Genomic DNA, 14,696 nt, shown 5'->3' with positions numbered 1-14,696 from the left:
GGATGATGAATTCAATGTTACAGAGTCCAAATGGATGGCGGGAACACAGTGTGATTTTACAAGGAGAAGACTAAGATATTTGGTTAAGTAGGGGGATGATTTGAATTTTGGAGGGTATTTTGGGTAAAAAATTGAAAATTAATAGGTTTGGATAGGATAGGTTCGTGTAGGGGGTTGCTGACTGGGGGCGAACGTGGTGGCACACAGACCGTGGATATACCTGTAAACGCCACTTTAGAAACCGTGGTCGCTGTTTGACGACGTGTCAGCTAAGTTCTAGCTTTTGGGTTTGGAGATAAGTTATTTATCACGAAAAAATGTTAGGCAAATTATATTTTTAGACCATATTTTATATGATATCATATTAGGTTTGGCCTATTTAAGTATGATAAGTTTAGCAATTTAGTACTATGGTTTAGTTGTATTTCTCTTCATTTGTAAGTAAGAAGTCTTAAGTTCGAATCTCGTGAATAGCAAATTCAATACTAAATTATATTGCCTATTGCATGGTTGTCGAACTCCTCTCTTCTCTTAGTGTAAAATATATATCAATGTACTAAAATGTATAATAAACCCATTTAGATATTTTAGGATTTAGTTACTGAGGTCTCTTCCATCTCATTTGAAAATATGAATCAAAATATTGAATGTTTTAGTTTTATCTTCTTCCTCTTTTCTCTTTACTTCTCTCTCTTTTCTTCTCTTTCGATTATAGGTTTTAACAATATTTTGTGAATTATGCGACAGTTAATGGTTAAATTCGTTCTTTAAGGCACCATTTGGTACGTGGGACGGGACAAAACAAAGTGGAACGAGGCGTTCCGTCTCACGTTTGGTGTGCCTAAAACGGGTGAAACGCGTTGTTCCACTGGACGAATTTTGGATGAATTTTCGTTCCGCCTCACCCCCTAGAATGACTCATTCCACATCCGTGGAACACAAAATTATAACCTCTCTGTCTCCTTCTTCTTCCTCCTTGTTTCCATCCGAGGGCATCTTTGCTCCCTCTCCATTCTGTCTCGTCCCGTCCCGTCTTGTCTGCATACTAAACAATACCTAAGTCTCTCTAGCCTTTAACTGAAAGAGCAAACCCAATGACAAAATCGAAGTTGGGCATTTGGAAACTATGTATTCTTGTAGTCGGTGGAAGACCATGACCAAACCTATTTATCCTGTAGAACCTCCACTTTGTTCGGGCCAGATTTTTCAGCCCATGTCTAAGCCAATTGCATATTGGAAACAAAATCAATAGTTTGAAAGAATTGGTAGCAAAATCATGGGGGTAGATAAGTGCGGACTCGTTAAAATTTTCTTAGAACTTTTAATCATGTCAAAGAAAAAAGAGTATCGCACAGCGAAATGAGGTGTAATAGTTATTGATTGCCATATATTTCGTTATGCTTACCTTAGAGCATGTCCAAAAAAGATGTCAAAAAGTCTACATTACCAATAACAGTAAAAAAAGACATCACTCGTGATTTCCAACCGAAATGTCAATTCCTATATGGCATGACATGAAATTGCAGCAGAGGAAGTTTAATAAATGTTTTTTATATGTGCCACATAAGCCTTCAAATTTAAATTTTATGTTTAAAATTTGAAATCTCTTTTAGAGATGATCTTTGTTGATGCACAAAACCGGAGGGGTCTTGGAACAACGTAAATCCAACCGTGAATCTGCAAGAAAGTAAATAACACAAGATGTATCGTGGTTTACCCCAATGTTTGGGCTACGTCCACACTGATATTGTATTTCTCTGAGATGTTGAAGAGGGAGAAAGCCTCTGTAATGTGAGAGTGAGGGTTCTCTCCCCAGGGCCTAAGAATTAGTCTCCCTCAATGAGGAGAGTGATGAGTCTTTTTATAGAATAAGAGTTTCTCACTTATTACATATTTTCTCCTTCATTTATTACATAATTACATTTGAGTCCCCCGAGTATTTATACGAGGTCTAAATACGGAGACCCTAAGTATGGTACAAACAGTAGTCCCCCAAGTCTTCAGTTAAGAGAGTCTTTTAGCTGGAGACTTGAAATTCAGTCCATGTGTGGGCCGAAGTAACTAGATGTCGTCTAGGACTGATACTCGATATGAGGCAGTGCTCAATCTGAAATGATGCTCAACTAGAAATAGCGCATGTTGCGAGGCTGCTCAGCTTGTGGCTTATGTTGCCTTGGTTGGCTCGGCTTGTGGCGTTGAAGGTGAAGAAGCACTTTTTATATAATAAGGGCTCGCTTCTCAATACATAAATTATGGGCTAGAGTTGATGCTCGCGGCGAGATGGTTGCTCAGTAGGCGGCGATGCTCTCTAATGAAGGTGAAGAAGTCCCTTTTATAGAATAAGAGCCCGCTCCTCAATACATAAGTGATGGGTTAAGAGTGAAGCTCGCGGCGAGGTGGTTGCTTAGTAGACGGCGATGCTCTCTAATGATGGTGAGGGAGTCCCTTTTATAGAATAAGGGCTCGCTCCTCAATACATAAATGATGGGTTATGAGTGATATTCGCGACGAGGCAGTTGCTCAGCTGGCGGCGATGCTCTCTAATGAAGGTGAGGGAGTCTTTTTTATAAAATAAGGGCTCGCTCCTCAGCACATGAATAATGGGTGCTCTCTAATGAAAGTGAGGGAGTCCCTTTTATAGAATAAGGGATTGTTCCTCAGTACATAAATAATGGGCTAAGTCCTCCAAGTATTTTTCATGAGGCCCAGTTGAAGCCCAATATATGGTACATAATGTAGTCCCCCAAGTCTTCAGTCAATAGAGTCTGTTGGCTGGAGACTTCAAATTGAATCCATGTATGGGCCGAAGTGGTGGTTGTTCGGATGCAGTATTTGTATACCCTGCACTGAAGCTCTATAGATGAAGCTTTGCAAGTGAAGCTTTTGAAGCTAGAGCTTTGTAAATAAAGCTTTTGAAGTTGGAGCTCTTGAAGCTGGAGCTCTGTAAATGAAGCTTTCGAAACTGATTGACATGAGTGATGCTCATGAATGTTTACATTGATTGAGTGATGCTCATGGATGTGAACATGAGTGATGCTCATGGATGTGAACATGAGTGATGCTCATGAATGTTGACATGAATGATGGTCATGAATGTTTATATATGATTGTCATGAGTGATGCTCATGAATGTTTATGTATGAATGACATGAGTAATGCTCATGTATAATTTTAGAGTACGGGACATACTTTTGATCACCTAGTGGGTGATAATAGCAGAAGCTGCTAAATAATTTTGGAGTACTGAGCGTACTTTTGATCACCTGGTTGGTGATAATAGCGGTAGGCTGCAGAATAATTTTGGAGTACTGGCATACTTTTGATCACCTGGTTGGTGATAATAGCGGCAGGTTGCCGAATAATTTTGGAATACTGGGCGTACTTTTGATCACCTGGTTAGTGATAAAAGTGGCAGGTTGCCAAATAATTTTGGAGTACTGAGCGTACTTTTGATCACCTGGTTGGTGATAATAACAGGCCTGGCTTTTTTGGCCATATGGGCCTTCGCCCTCCACATAACACTCCAGCCTATTACACTGGGCTTGCCGTTTTTTTATTACCCTCTGATGGGGTTATACAGATGTCTCCGAAAGATAAGAAAAATAAATTACATCATTCAGAAATAAATCCGACCCTATGCTCAATGGGTCACGCCCATAAAGCCATCACCACCGCAATTATGTCTGTTTTTTTATCTTCTTTTGCTTTCTGCTTTTACTTTTGTTTTTTCTGCTTTGCTTTTGTTTTTCTACTTTGCTTTTGCTTTTCCACCGCACTCTCTCTGTCTCTTCACCTGGCAAACAAAAGGAATCATGATAGAATAACAATAATAGGAAGCTTATCTTTTGCTTTTCTTGATCTCCCTGCTCCTTCTCTATCCACCCAAGGCCATCTTTTGCTTTCTCAGAAAATATTTCACATGGCTACCACCCTGTAAAGAAGATGCAGGGGATGGGTCATTGAGCTCTCTGAATTATTGCTTATTGTCCCAATATGTTGCTGTTGACGGAGGGGAAGTTGCACTTGTTGTTGAGCACGTGCGTAACAGCCGCCACTGTCGGGTTGTTCATCACAAGACCGCCATCCACGGTCGAGCACGAAGTCATTTCGTCCATGGATCTGAGGCTGAACGGCTTGAACAAGCCCCGAGTCGATGACGTGGCCACAGACGGCAAAGTAACTTAATTTAATCCCATTGTCTTTCTGCTTAACTCGACATGTAAATGGAAACTCAGTCTCCCAACTCTGTTGCACATGCACAAGATACAGCTTCAGCTCGTACTCACATGACTTGTTGCTCGCAAAGTGCAGCAACGTCGAACCTCCAGACCTGACAGAGAAAACAGCAATCCAGATCTCAGTGATAATCCTGATGATAATGTCGTGGTTGTAGGGAAAGTTGAGCTGCATGAAACAGTTAAGAAGCTCCCGGAGATCGTCTTTGGAGTATATCTCGTTCTCCAGTATCATCTGTAGCATCGAGTGTCGAAAGGAACGGAGAAGTCGAGTCGGGTCGGTGTAATTGTTTGACCCGAAGCAAACGCTTATGGTCTTGCCCTGAGTGAGAAAGACCCCCTCATAGTAAGACGACAAGCCGTTGGCGTAGTCTTCAGTGGTGTTTCTCTCTGCAACTCGTCGAAGTCCTACAGTGGACTTTTCTTTTGCTATTGGTCGGGACAATGACGAAAAACTCGTCAGAAAGTCCAGGCGCGACTGAGTTCGTGGTTCTCCAGTTTTAGGTCTGAGTTTACGAACACAAAAGTCATGGCCGTGTTGTGTTTGAGGAACAGATTGAGAAGGTGGTCGGTTTGGAGGCTCGAGGGCGGCGGAGAGAATTGTAATAAGGCGGTCGGAAAGCTCAGTGTCGACCACTTGTTCGACAAATTTACACAGAGACTTGGTGTTGAACTCGTAGTTGGAGATTTGGCGCTGGAATTTCCAGTCATCTCCATCGGTGTTGAAAATGTCATTGTTGAAGAGGTCAGTTCAAATCCAGATGCTCTTTGTCCTTTTTGGTAGTTGGGGAAGTTGGTCTTCAGGATGTGCTGGACACCGATGGGATTGGCGGTGATGAATCTGTGGTGCATGAAGCAGGTAAGTGGCGGTTCGCAGTTGAAGCCCAAGCGGTTAACACTGGAGAAGTTAGTGGTGTAGCTGAAGAGGAGCTTGGGGTCAGAGGAGATAGAGCCTTAGCATACTATTTATCATTGCTGCAGATTCTAGAGAGAGAAAGCTTAGTTTAGAGAGAGAGCTTTTCTAAATCTGGAGGTTTTAAAGAGAGAAAGTAAGAGGGAGGGACGAGCGACTTTGTCTTTGTGGGGGTTTTCTGGAAAAGCGCAAGGAGCGACTTTGTTTTTGTGTCGATTCCCACAGACGGCGCCAAATGTTGATGCACAAAACTGGATGGGTCTTGGAACAACGTAAATCCGACTGTGAATCTGCAAGAAAGTAAATAACACAAGATGTATCGTGGTTCACCCCCAATGTTTGGGCTACATCCACACTGATATTGTATTTCTCTGAGATGTTGAAGATGGAGAGAGCCTTTATAATGTGAGAGTGAGGGTTCTTTCCACAGGGCCTAAGAATTGGCCTCTCTCAATGAGGAAATTGAGAAGTCCTTTTATAGAATAAGGGCTCCTCACTTATTACATATTTACCCCTTCATTTATTACATAATTACATTTGAGTCCCCCGAGTATTTATACGAGGTCTAAATACGGAGGCACTAAGTATGGTACAAACAGTCTTAGTCGTCTAATAGTCTAAACCAAAGATTGGCCCTTGAGTGCAAAGGTAAAAAGGAGCTTGACTGCAAGACCCACTATTCAAGAGGGACGAAGGTTGGCCTTAGTGATCCAGCGGTGCCGAGTGGAAGGGCCGTCACTCAACGAATAAAAGTTACTCTAAGGATAACAGACTGATCTTCCCCAAAGCTCTCATCAATGAGAAGGTTTGACACCTCGTAGATAGCGATTCAATAATTCTTACAAAAAAGATGTTTTCTTAAGAATATGAATGAACGCATAATGGGAGGATTGGTCCGAGGTTGAAAGTGCAAAAGGACGGAGCCATGCCCCAATTTTCGGACCCAAGCCTCAAGTCTCAAACTCGGACTCGAGCTTGTCCTCGGAACCTAAACCTTGAACTATGTACATGTATAGTTTAATTTAATACTTGACTAAGCTTTGTTGATCATATATGCCCAAACTTTAACAGAACGAAAATAAACCATGACCCAAACATATCTAAGAGTTGTAAGACATATTCTGAAATGACAACAACAAGACATTAGAATCACGAATATAATGAATTGAATCAATATAAAATAGAGATGAATTAATTATATTGAACTTATATGTAGAATACGGAAGACATGGCTCTTTTAGATGACAAAGGAATTGGCGTATGCCTACAAATGTCTTCAACTCTCTCCAAACTATATGTTCTTGCTATAAATAGGGTTTTGCACATAATAGATTATTGTGAGAATAGGGACAATCCTTATATAGTTGCTAAGATATCTCTCAATTAAGCCTATTATTAAATAAGAAATACCATAATCACAATTATATATTTTATATCCCGCCATATTAAGTCTTACCAAATATGGACTACGTAATTGGTTAATCAGAGTTAATACTTTATTATTCTAACCATATTAGGGCTGCAAGATCACTCGAATCAAGTGATGTGATTGACAAAGTTATAGATGCTCACAATAATTCTTACAAGAACATCAAATTTGGTCGTTTGGAGAAACCCGTTGGAAGGAATTTTAGCAATACTGCATCCGCAAGTTTTTGCGTTGTGTATTTCACTAATGTTGGTAACTTGTAGAAATTCTTGATTATGAAGATGTGAAAATTTTCTTAGATGTCGGAAAATCAATCAACTTTGAAAGGACTATAAAGAGTTGAGTTATTCATTTTATTGTCAACATCAACGTGCTTTACAGTTTAGTAAGAAGAGAATTAATAAGGGAAGTGTTATTGGCACTCCAAAAATCTCATTCTACACTCTTCACAAATGTATTTTTCTTTCTAAATATAGAAAGTTTGGAGTGTAGAATGAAATTTTAGAGTACCAATAACAATTCTCATTAATAATATACATTGTTGATGCACAAAATCAATGAGGACTTTGGTACAACAGAAAGTGTCAAGTTTGTGAAATTCGCTAGATTGCTCCGGTCACTAGTGTGGATAAGTATGTAAATGGATAGAGACAGGGAAACAAACACAAGATGTATGTGGTTCACCTAGATTGGCTACGTCCACGGAGTAGAGGAGTTCTCATTAATTGTGAAGGGTTTACACAAGTACATAGGTTCAAGCTCTCATTTAGTGAGTACTGGTGAATGATTAGGTACAAATGACATTAGAAAATATTGTGGGAGAATGATCTCCTTTTATAGAAGAGAATTTCTAGCTTTGTTCTGACATTGACACGTGTCGTGTTGTGATTAGCTTCTGATGTTGACATGTGTCGTGCTATGATTGGCTTCTGATGTCGACACGTGTCGCACTGTGATTGGCCTTCTGGTTGTAGGGAAACTATTCTGGGTCCTTGACGGTATAACGTTGATCAGTGCTCAGTAGTTTCGAGATTGGTCAAGTATGGTATAAACAATGCTCCCCTAAGTTCTCGAGTGAGGAAAGATCCTCGGTTGGGGACTTGCAAAATCCAAGCCGCTAAGTAATTATGAAACTTTTAAGTACCGAAGTGTGGTATCGTTTTCACTTGCCTTATCTGTCTCATAAGTAGATGTTGCATCTTCTTTGGAAGTATTTTTCCTCTATCCAGGGGTGGTATCTTTAACCGGTGGAGATGCACAAGGTAATGTATCAATTTCACTTGAAGCTTACTTGTAGTTTTAGGCTTAGTCAAGCGCGATACAAACCATGTAGTAGGAGTCCCCTAAGTCGCCGAGCTATGAGATCTGTCGAAAGAGGTGACATACAAGGTAAGCAATCAAAGCTCCCAGCAATCAGTCCTAGATCAGAAGTTTAATTTCAAGTTCCGGCTGATTGTTCTCATTCTCCCTATCTTGCAGGCAGCAAGAAGGATAAAGAGAAGAAAAAGGAGAAAAGCTGATGTGAGATACTTTTTCTTTTGAATAAGTAACTTTCCACATGCTTATTCTTGAACTGGGCTGGAGGGTTTTCTGGTTTCCTTCAGAGTATAAGGCCGACTCAAGAATTTGAGGGTCAAAACAAGTCCATCAAATCAAGAGTGCGTTCGACCTTGATGATATGGGATACTTTTGCTGTTGACAAAGTAATAGATAAATCGGCACGTGTTCTATTGCGCTTGTCTTCACATGCTTCCTTGTATCCTTCTCACTTGCCCTATTTATTTCTCAGGCAGATGTGGTATCTTTTCTGGAAGCATAAGATGTTGAAGATGAGTAATCGAGAGCAATGCCCAGTAAGTAATCAGGCAAGGAGTTCCAGGCAGTCAGTTCCTGACTGGAAACTTGATTCCAGACGCTGACTGATTGCTCTCTTTCTCCTTGTCTTGCAAGTAAGAACAACGGCAAAGGAAAAGACAGGGAAAAAAACATGATATGGGATACTCTTTCTTTTAACCATGATGATATGAGATACTCTTGCTTTGGTGTGGCTTGTTTGCAAAGGTATTATCGGGAGGAAAAGAAGCTGAGTATTTCGAAAGACTCTGCTGAGAGTGCCTTCTCAGATGTGAAGAAAAGTTGAGCATTTTTTTTTATTTGCAGGTTTGCCTGGCTGTGGAGGATGAAGGTCGACATATATAGAAATTGTCCCAACAGCGAGTAGTAACGTTGTTCCTTTACCTTTCTCGGTCATAGCAATGTAGAGGGAGCTACAAGATTCACATGTTTTAACTTTGTCAGAGCACTTTGAAAAAAGTGGTCTATGGTATCTGGAAAGTTGATGTTGCATGTGAAAATTGCAGACAAGCTTTATCATGTCGGGGATCTAGCTCTCGAAGTTCAGAAAGCGGTGCCTCTTCGATTTTTGAAAAAACTATCATGTCGGGGATCTAGCTCTAGAGATTTGGAAAACGGTGTCTCTTCGATTTTTTAGAAAGTAATCTTGTTGGGAGTCTAGCTTTCGAGATTCAGAGAACGGTGCTTCTTCAATTTTTGAGAAAGCAATCATGTTGGGAGTCTGGCTTTCGAGATTCGAAGAGTGGTGCCTCTTAGATTTTTGAGAAAGCAATCATGTTAGAAGTCTGGCTTTCGAGATTCGGAGAGCGGTGCCTCTTCGATTTATAAGAAAGCAATCATGTTGGAAGTCTGGCTTTTGAGATTCGGAGAGCGATGCCCTTTTGATTTTTGAGAAAAGAATCCTAGTGGGAGTCTGGCTCTTGAGATTCGGAGAGCGGTGCCTCTTCGATTTTTGAGAAAGCAATCCTGGTGGGAGTCTGGCTCTCGAGATTCGAAGAACGGTGCCTCTTCAATTTTTGAGAAAGCAATCCTGGTGGGAGTCTGGCTCTCAAGATTCGGAGAACAGTGCCTCTTCAATTTTTGAGAAAGCAATCCTAGTGGGGAGTTTGGCTCTCGAAATTCAGAGAATGATGCCTCTTCGATTTTTGAGCAAGTAATCATGTTGGGAGTGTTTTCTCGATGTGAGTAAAGGTTGGGCATTTTTGCCAGTCTACCTTGCCACAGAGTACGGAGGTTGACATACATAGGGACTTTCCAGTTATCAAGCAGTGGTGCTGTTCCTTTACCATTGTGGGTAATGGTAGGGTAGCTGGACCTTCAAAATTTATGTGTCTAAACTTTTTCAGGGATCTTTGGCAAAGTTATCTGTGGTACCCGATAAGCTAATGTTGTGTGTGAGGATTGTCGACATATTTTACTGAGGAAAATCTGCTTCTCGAAATCTAGAGAGTGGTGCCTCTTTGATTTTTGAACAAACGACCATGCCGCCCTTTCTTTTATAGGGGCATCAATTGTGTGCAAAAAGTACGTTCAGAGAGGTATTGCTTGTAAGAATTTTCCCCTTATTTTCGTACTTCAAAGATTTATTGGACCTCATTTCTCGCTTCATCATTTCTGAAAATGTCTGGCCCTTCCGACCATCATTCTTATCCCTTACTGGTCATCTTACCGTTGGGGACTCTGTGATGAAGAATGATATGACCGCTGCGGTAGTGGCCATGAACATTCTCACTCCTAAAGATAACAGACTACTTTCCAAACGATCTGATGAGTTGGTTGTTAAGGATTCTCTGTCTCTCAGTGTTCAGTGTGCAGGTTCTGTGTCTAATATGGCCCAACGCCTATTTGCTCGAACCCTCCAAGTTGAATCATTGGCGGCATAAGTGATAAGTCTCAAACAGGAGATTAGAGGGCTCAAGCATGAGAATAAATCGTTGTACAGGCTTATACATAACTATGCTACAAACATGAAGAGAAAGCTACAAACATAAAGAGAAAGCTTGACCAGCTGCAGGAATCTGATGGTCAAATTTTACTTGATCATCAGAGGTTTGTGGGTTTGTTCCAAAGGCATTTATTGTCTTCGTCTTCTGGGGCTGTACAGTGTAATGAAGCTCCAAATGATCAACCTCTAGTGCCTCTTCCTTCTGGGGTTTTGCCCAGTACTGAGGCTCCAAATGATCACCCTTCAGTGCCTTCTCTTTCTAGGGCTCTGCCGACTGCTGAGACTTCCCCTGAGTAACCTTTGTGAAGGCTCCCTCTTGTTTGTTTATTTTGATTCATGTATATGCACATATTTGTAACTTATTGGAGGTATCAATAAATAAGCTTTGCTTCATTTCAACATATTGTGCTAAATACACCAAGGCCTTCTTCACTAAATTCTTTGATTTTTTTTTTTTTGTTGAAGCTTTGTGAGTGAAGCATGTAGGTTGAGGTAATGCTCCCTTAATTTCCCGAGTGAAGAAAACTTCTCGGTTTGAGACTTGAAAAATCCAAGTCATTGAGTAGTCGTGAGACTTCGGAGTATCAAGATGCAGTAGCATATGGTATGAGTCCCCCAAGTTTCCGGTCGAAGGAGTTGACGAATGAGGTGTCTTGCTAGTAGCCAATTTTCTAGAGTAACAAGACTTCGCCATTTTCCTTTCTAAGTGGTAGCCCAAAACTCCTCCTTCATATATATTTGTTATGAAAGTTGTTAAGCCCAAAGAAGATGAGGCTTAGGCCTTTTTTTTCGAATTTCTAAAGAAAAAAAAATTTCGAATTTTAGATTTTTTTTTTTTAATTTTTGAATTTCTGAATTTTCGAATTTTCAAATTTTTGAATTTCCGAAAATATATATATTTAAGCTTTGTAAGTGAAGCTTTGAGATTGAAGTTTTGTTGGGTACCATGAATTGATTTTGCTTCACACTATTTTGATCAAGAGTGTGTGAAGCTTTTGTGTTGAAGCTTTTGTAGGTGAAGCTTTTGAGTTGAAGCTTTTGTAAGTGAAACTTTTATAGGTGAAGCTTTTGTGTTGAAACTTTGTAGGTGAAACTTTGGTGTTGAAGCTTTGTAAGTGAAGCTTTGGAGTTGAAGCTTTGTAGGTGAAGCTTTTGTAGGTGAAGTTTTTGTGTTGAAGCTTTGTAGGTGAAGCTTTTGTGTTAAAGCTTTAGAGTTAAAGCTTTTGTAGGTGAAACTTTGTAGTTGAAGCTTTTTTAGGTGAAGCTTTAGAGTTGGCGAAGCTTTGGAGGTGAAGCTTTGGAGTTAAAGCTTTGTAGTTGAAGCTTTTGTTGGCACCATAAATTGGTTTTGCTTCACACTGTCTTGATCAAGAGTGTGTGAAGCTTTTGAGAATTGTAGTTGCCCTCCATTGATGAAGCTTTTGTTGGCATCATAAATTGGTTTTGCTTCACACTGTCTTAATCAAGAATGTGTGAAACTTTTGAGAATTGTGGTTGAACTCCTTTGATGAAGCTTTTGTTGGCACCATAAATTGGTTTTACTTCACACTGTCTTGATCAAGAGTGTGTGAAGCTTTTGAGAATTGTAGTTGCCCTCCATTGATGAAGCTTTTGTTGGCATCATAAATTGGTTTTGCTTCACACTGTCTTTATCAAGAGTGTGTGAAGCTTTTGAGAATTGTGGTTGAACTCCTTTGATGAAGCTCTTGTTGGCACCATAAATTGGTTTTGCTTCACACTGTCTTGATCAAAAGTGTGTGAAGCTTTTGAGAATTATGGTTGCCCTCTATTGATGAAGCTCTTGTTGACACCATAAATTGGTTTTGCTTCACACTGTTTTGATCAAGAGTGTGTGAAGCTTTTGAGAATTGTGGTTGAACTCCTTTGATTAAGCTCTTGTTGGCACCATAAATTGGTTTTGCTTCACATTGTCTTGATCAAAAGTGTGTGAAGCTTTTAAGAATTGTAGTTGCCCTCTATTGATGAAGCTTTTGTTGGTGAAGCTTTGATGTTGAAGTTTTTGTGGTGAAGCTTTGTAGGTGAAGCTTTGAGGTTGAAGCTTTATTGGGTACCATGAATTGATTTTACTTCACACTATCTTGATCAAGAATGTGCGAAACTTTTGAGAATTGTAGTTGCCCTCCATTTTTTGAAGTTGTTGAATTTCCCAATTTCCTTTTTTTTTTATGGGCAAACTAGAAATTTGAAAATGTAAGAGAGACAACATATACAAATTTTGCTTCCTCACTATTGAGTAAGAGATTATGACGCAGGCCACGCCTTGTAGTAGTCGAAGGTTTGGATGAACCATATAAATGGAATTTGCTTCAAACAGTCTTGATCAATAGTGTGTGAAGCTTTCTACAAGTTATAATGTTTGTATTGTTACAGAGGAGAAATGTTTGAAGCAGATGCAAGAGGGCTAAAGAGCTTGATTTTCGTATACCATGCACTAAAGTCGTTGTTGGCTTGTAATAAGACTTTGTTGGTGACTATAACCCTTGTTAGGCATAAGTGCTCCCCTAGTTTAGTTGTAAAGCTTGAGGGTTTTTTATTATTTGTGAATGCTAGGAGTTCACATGTACAAGTTGTAACACTCATCTTCTGGTTGGTGGAATGAATGGTAAGTTGCTTTCATCACTTGGTTGGTGGTACGAAGGTGAGTTCCTTCATCACCTTTCATCACATTTCATCACCTGGTTAGTGGCACAAAGATGAGTTCCTTCTTCACATTTCATCACCTGGTTGGTGGCATGAAGGAGGGTACGGGTTGTACATTTCATCACCTGGTTGGCGGCATGAAGATGAGTTCCTTCTTCACCTGGCTGGTGATAAGAGTGGCAAGTTGCCAAATAATATTAAAGTACGGGTTGTACATTTCATCACCTGGTTGGTGGCACGAAGGTAAGTTCCTACTTCACATTTCATCACCTGGTTGGTGGCACGAATATGAGTTCCTTCTTCACCTGGTTGGTGGCATGAGTGGCAAGTTGCCAAATGATATTAGAGTACGAGTTGTACATTTCATCACCTGGTTAGTGACATGAAGGAAAGTACGGGTTGTACATTTTATCACCTAGTTGGTGGCACGAAGATGAGTTCCTTCTTCACCTAGTTGATGGCATGAATGGCAAGTTGACAAATGATATTAGAGTACGGGTTGTACATTTCATCACCTGGTTGGTGGCATGAAGATGAGTACCTTCTTCACATTTCATCACCTAGTTGGTGAGAATAAAGGCAAGGTGTCGAGGCACATTGTAGCAAGTGTCGAATGACACAAAGTATGTTGAACCCTTTCGAAGCACAGTTGGCTTATGTATGGATGTGTTGGAATGTATGATGTTTATGTATGAATGTGTTGGAATGTATGATGTTTATATATGAATGTGTTGGAATGTATGATGTTTATATATGAATGTGTTGGAATGTATGATGTTTATGTTAATTGACATGAGTGATGCTTATGAATGTTTTGCTATGCATAAAGGGATCCATGCTTTCGATATGTGAACCATGTTGGTTGTAACACTTAGTATCACATACTTTGTGGCAAAGTACGCATGTTGAAGCTCTGAGTTGGAGTATAGAGGTAGGTCAGCGTAGACCAAGTGTTATAGTGCTAGGAATGCAAAAGACTCAAAAGAAGTTTTCTGAATTCCCTCTTCTTTAAATATTTGCTGAATGGCTTATGTGACAAAAGATCTCAAGCGATTGAGGGTCAAAACATTTGTAAAGTGTATGTTTTCTTATAATAGCATTTCCTTCAGTACCTAGTCCTCCATTTTGAAAGAGTGAGGCTTGGGCCCATAGTCATAATAGTCGACGGTACGTTCACCCCTGGTTGTCTTGATACGAACTTTTATCCTTCTTGTTGTAATGGGTTTCCTGAGAGTAAACATCATTCCTTTTACCAAGAGACAAATACGTTGGGTGACTTAGCGAGTAGCTAAATGAGGCAGGAGATGATGCAATGGGTGTTTGAATGGCCAAGATCTCCTCACTTGGTAGAACTTGACTTCCACTTCTCATTTGTTGATAAGGGTTAACCATATGAAGGTTCCCTTGGTATATCCTTGCTTCGGCGGAGGCGTGGTTATAAGCATGTGCCATCACCTCATAGTAAGTCTTCCAAGTGTTAGCATTGATCATGTACTTGAAGAAACAATCACATAGGCCTGCCGTGAAGGCTTTGAGGGTGGTCTTGTCATCTGCCTCAGCGCAGCAAGAATACTCATGGCTGAAGCGACCAGCATACTCTCGTAATGACTAGTCTGGCTTCTGGTGAATAGTGTACAAGTCATCTGCAGAATGTAAGCG

This window comes from Malus sylvestris, chromosome 12 (assembly GCF_916048215.2).
Source record: "Malus sylvestris chromosome 12, drMalSylv7.2, whole genome shotgun sequence".
NCBI classification, from domain to species: domain Eukaryota; kingdom Viridiplantae; phylum Streptophyta; class Magnoliopsida; order Rosales; family Rosaceae; genus Malus; species Malus sylvestris.
The sequence above is the reverse complement of the archived record's forward strand: the minus strand, read 5'-3'. Positions refer to the sequence as shown.